Genomic DNA, 6,000 nt, shown 5'->3' with positions numbered 1-6,000 from the left:
TTCAGCGCCCGACACTTAACTCTGCAGCTTTCACACAAAGGTCTACACATTTGTAATTCAATCATTTTAAATGTAAATCACATTTAAGTTTTGTAACAATCCCGTTATCGTAATGCCGACGTTGCCATCAACAGTTACCTCCTGAACATCGGCTTTCTCAATTCAAACTCAATAACAAGACAGAGCAGGATACAATCACCAAATCCACAGTCGTCCGCACTGTACATACATATTCCAGTCAATAATGCGTATTTCGTTTTTAAATACTTATCCAAACTGGTTTCACATCAAAGAATAAAGCCACTGACTTACCTGTGCCTATCCCCGTCTCTGTTGCACCCAAAACCGCTTTTGCAGTACACCCAGAGAGCAAGACGTCCGTCAGCCACGTTCGCACCCCATACAATGATTGTCAATCACGTCAGCTGATTGTTGACGTATTTTGTCTATGACGACATCACTTATGGTGACACAATAAATAATGACGTGGCTCCATTGTTGACGTCACAGATTTCTGCTTGGCTACATCACCACTTTGTTCCAGACCGTTTGTGGAACCCTGTATTTATTTGGTAAGGGTCACTCCTTATTGTCCGGGCCTGTGCGACAGATAGGGCCCCTTTATCAACCCATCATGACGTCCTCAATCATGGATATAGCACAGATTGCAAACAAAATACGGGACAACTACAGTAAACAACGCAGATCAATTCCAAGCAACGGAAGCTAAGCTCCGTAAGACCACTGGCGTTTTAGGGGAAATATGCGCATCATAAGTTGAATGAGGCGTCTTAGCAGAGGGCTCTCATACTCCCAACTAAATATTGCCAAAAACACTCTCAAACATCGGGACAACTGCCTTGTAGATGAAGCGAAAAGTCACAAGCATAGACCAACTAACTTCCTTCAAACACATATTTTCTGACAGCACCAACGAAATCACACCTGATACCTACTTCTGCGAATTGTTGATTTCCTTGTCAAAGCAAAGGAAATATGAAAAACTGTGTATTTCACACACCATGATAATAGTTATAGTGGAGGACAATAGAATAGTTTAATTTTCCAACTGACTGCGACTTTGATGCACACGATCTGGACAAACCCCGCCAACTAAACAAGTGGAACTGTTTTGGTTTTCAACAAAACAATGTCGTCCAGGAACAAACATTCAAGTCATATGTGACGGCAATCAACAGTCACTACACAAATACTCGCGTTCAGCGCCCGACACTTAACTCTGCAGCTTTCACACAAAGGTCTACACATTTGTAATTCAATCATTTTAAATGTAAATCACATTTAAGTTTTGTAACAATCCCGTTATCGTAATACCGACGTTGCCATCAACAGTTACCTCCTGAACATCGGCTTTCTCAATTCAAACTCAATAACAAGACAGAGCAGGATACAATCACCAAATCCACAGTCGTCCGCACTGTACATACATATTACAGTCAATAATGCGTATTTCGTTTTTAAATACTTATCCAAACTGGTTTCACATCAAAGAATAAAGCCACTGACTTACCTGTGCCTATCCCCGTCTCTGTTGCACCCAAAACCGCTTTTGCAGTACACCCAGAGAGCAAGACGTCCGTCAGCCACGTTCGCACCCCATACAATGATTGTCAATCACGTCAGCTGATTGTTGACGTATTTTGTCTATGACGACATCACTTATGGTGACACAATAAATAATGACGTGGCTCCATTGTTGACGTCACAGATTTCTGCTTGGCTACATCACCACTTTGTTCCAGACCGTTTGTGGAACCCTGTATTTATTTGGTAAGGGTCACTCCTTATTGTCCGGGCCTGTGCGACAGATAGGGCCCCTTTATCAACCCATCATGACGTCCTCAATCATGGATATAGCACAGATTGCAAACAAAATACGGGACAACTACAGTAAACAACGCAGATCAATTCCAAGCAACGGAAGCTAAGCTCCGTAAGACCACTGGCGTTTTAGGGGAAATATGCGCATCATAAGTTGAATGAGGCGTCTTAGCAGAGGGCTCTCATACTCCCAACTAAATATTGCCAAAAACACTCTCAAACATCGGGACAAATGCCTTGTAGATGAAGCGAAAAGTCACAAGCATAGACCAACTAACTTCCTTCAAACACATATTTTCTGACAGCACCAACGAAATCACACCTGATACCTACTTCTGCGAATTGTTGATTTCCTTGTCAAAGCAAAGGAAATATGAAAAACTGTGTATTTCACACACCATGATAATAGTTATAGTGGAGGACAATAGAATAGTTTAATTTTCCAACTGACTGCGACTTTGATGCACACGATCTGGACAAACCCCGCCAACTAAACAAGTGGAACTGTTTTGGTTTTCAACAAAACAATGTCGTCCAGGAACAAACATTCAAGTCATATGTGACGGCAATCAACAGTCACTACACAAATACTCGCGTTCAGCGCCCGACACTTAACTCTGCAGCTTTCACACAAAGGTCTACACATTTGTAATTCAATCATTTTAAATGTAAATCACATTTAAGTTTTGTAACAATCCCGTTATCGTAATGCCGACGTTGCCATCAACAGTTACCTCCTGAACATCGGCTTTCTCAATTCAAACTCAATAACAAGACAGAGCAGGATACAATCACCAAATCCACAGTCGTCCGCACTGTACATACATATTACAGTCAATAATGTGTATTTCGTTTTTAAATACTTATCCAAACTGGTTTCACATCAAAGAATAAAGCCACTGACTTACCTGTGCCTATCCCCGTCTCTGTTGCACCCAAAACCGCTTTTGCAGTACACCCAGAGAGCAAGACGTCCGTCAGCCACGTTCGCACCCCATACAATGATTGTCAATCACGTCAGCTGATTGTTGACGTATTTTGTCTATGACGACATCACTTATGGTGACACAATAAATAATGACGTGGCTCCATTGTTGACGTCACAGATTTCTGCTTGGCTACATCACCACTTTGTTCCAGACCGTTTGTGGAACCCTGTATTTATTTGGTAAGGGTCACTCCTTATTGTCCGGGCCTGTGCGACAGATAGGGCCCCTTTATCAACCCATCATGACGTCCTCAATCATGGATATAGCACAGATTGCAAACAAAATACGGGACAACTACAGTAAACAACGCAGATCAATTCCAAGCAACGGAAGCTAAGCTCCGTAAGACCACTGGCGTTTTAGGGGAAATATGCGCATCATAAGTTGAATGAGGCGTCTTAGCAGAGGGCTCTCATACTCCCAACTAAATATTGCCAAAAACACTCTCAAACATCGGGACAACTGCCTTGTAGATGAAGCGAAAAGTCACAAGCATAGACCAACTAACTTCCTTCAAACACATATTTTCTGACAGCACCAACGAAATCACACCTGATACCTACTTCTGCGAATTGTTGATTTCCTTGTCAAAGCAAAGGAAATATGAAAAACTGTGTATTTCACACACCATGATAAAAGTTATAGTGGAGGACAATAGAATAGTTTAATTTTCCAACTGACTGCGACTTTGATGCACACGATCTGGACAAACCCCGCCAACTAAACAAGTGGAACTGTTTTGGTTTTCAACAAAACAATGTCGTCAAGGAACAAACATTCAAGTCATATGTGACGGCAATCAACAGTCACTACACAAATACTCGCGTTCAGCGCCCGACACTTAACTCTGCAGCTTTCACACAAAGGTCTACACATTTGTAATTCAATCATTTTAAATGTAAATCACATTTAAGTTTTGTAACAATCCCGTTATCGTAATGCCGACGTTGCCATCAACAGTTACCTGCTGAACATCGGCTTTCTCAATTCAAACTCAATAACAAGACAGAGCAGGATACAATCACCAAATCCACAGTCGTCCGCACTGTACATACATATTCCAGTCAATAATGCGTATTTCGTTTTTAAATACTAATCCAAACTGGTTTCACATCAAAGAATAAAGCCACTGACTTACCTGTGCCTATCCCCGTCTCTGTTGCACCCAAAACCGCTTTTGCAGTACACCCAGAGAGCAAAACATCCGTCAGCCACGTTCGCACCCCATACAATGATTGTCAATCACGTCAGCTGATTGTTGACGTATTTTGTCTATGACGACATCACTTATGGGGACACAATAAATAATGACGTGGCTCCATTGTTGACGTCACAGATTTCTGCTTGGCTACATCACCACTTTGTTCCAGACCGTTTGTGGAACCCTGTATTTATTTGGTAAGGGTCGCTCCTTATTGTCCGGGCCTGTGCGACAGATGGGGCCCCTTTATCAACCCATCATGACGTCCTCAATCATGGATATAGCACAGATTGCAAACAAAATACGGGACAACTACAGTAAACAACGCAGATCAATTCCAAGCAACGGAAGCTAAGCTCCGTAAGACCACTGGCGTTTTAGGGGAAATATGCGCATCATAAGTTGAATGAGGCGTCTTAGCAGAGGGCTCTCATACTCCCAACTAAATATTGCCAAAAACACTCTCAAACATCGGGACAACTGCCTTGTAGATGAAGCGAAAAGTCACAAGCATAGACCAACTAACTTCCTTCAAACACATATTTTCTGACAGCACCAACGAAATCACATCTGATACCTACTTCTGCGAATTTTTCCTTTACTTGTCAAAGCAAAGAAAATATTAATAACTGTGTATTCCACACACCATGATATTAGTTATAGTGGAGGACAATAGAATAGTTTAATTTTCCAACTGACTGCGACTTTGATGCACACGATCTGGACAAACCCCGCCAACTAAACAAGTGGAACTGTTTTGGTTTTCAACAACACAATGTCATCAAGGAACAAACATTCAAGTCATATGTGACGGCAATCAACAGTCACTACACAAATACTCGCGTTCAGCGCCCGACACTTAACTCTGCAGCTTTCACACAAAGGTCTACACATTTGTAATTCAATCATTTTAAATGTAAATCACATTTAAGTTTTGTAACAATCCCGTTATCATAATGCCGACGTTGCCATCAACAGTTACCTCCTGAACATCGGCTTTCTCAATTCAAACTCAATAACAAGACAGAGCCGGATACAATCACCAAATCCACAGTCGTCCGCACTGTACATACATATTCCAGTCAATAATGCGTATTTCGTTTTTAAATACTAATCCAAACTGGTTTCACATCAAAGAATAAAGCCACTGACTTACCTGTGCCTATCCCCGTCTCTGTTGCACCCAAAACCGCTTTTGCAGTACACCCAGAGAGCAAGACATCCGTCAGCCACGTTCGCACCCCATACAATGATTGTCAATCACGTCAGCTGATTGTTGACGTATGTTGTCTATGACGACATCACTTATGGGGACACAATAAACAATGACGTGGTTCCATTGCTGACGTCACAGATTTCTGCTTGGCTACATCACCACTTTGTTCCAGACCGTTTGTGGAACCCTGTATTTATTTGGTAAGGGTCACTCCTTATTGTCCGGGCCTGTGCGACAGATGGGGCCCCTTTATCAACCCATCATGACGTCCTCAATCATGGATATAGCACAGATTGCAAACAAAATACGGGACAACTACAGTAAACAACGCAGATCAATTCCAAGCAACGGAAGCTAAGCTCCGTAAGACCACTGGCGTTTTAGGGGAAATATGCGCATCATAAGTTGAATGAGGCGTCTTAGCAGAGGGCTCTCATACTCCCAACTAAATATTGCCAAAAACACTCTCAAACATCGGGACAAATGCCTTGTAGATGAAGCGAAAAGTCACAAGCATAGACCAACTAACTTCCTTCAAACACATATTTTCTGACAGCACCAACGAAATCACATCTGATACCTACTTCTGCGAATTGTTGATTTCCTTGTCAAAGCAAAGGAAATATGAAAAACTGTGTATTTCACACACCATGATAATAGTTATAGTGGAGGACAATAGAATAGTTTAATTTTCCAACTGACTGCGACTTTGATGCACACGATCTGGACAAACCCCGCCAACTAAACAAGTG

Source organism: Haliotis rufescens, unplaced genomic scaffold (genome assembly GCF_023055435.1).
Source record: "Haliotis rufescens isolate VD_foot unplaced genomic scaffold, xgHalRufe1.0.p SCAF_1, whole genome shotgun sequence".
In the NCBI taxonomy this organism is placed as follows: Eukaryota; Metazoa; Mollusca; class Gastropoda; order Lepetellida; family Haliotidae; genus Haliotis; species Haliotis rufescens.
Note: the sequence above shows the minus strand (reverse complement) of the source record.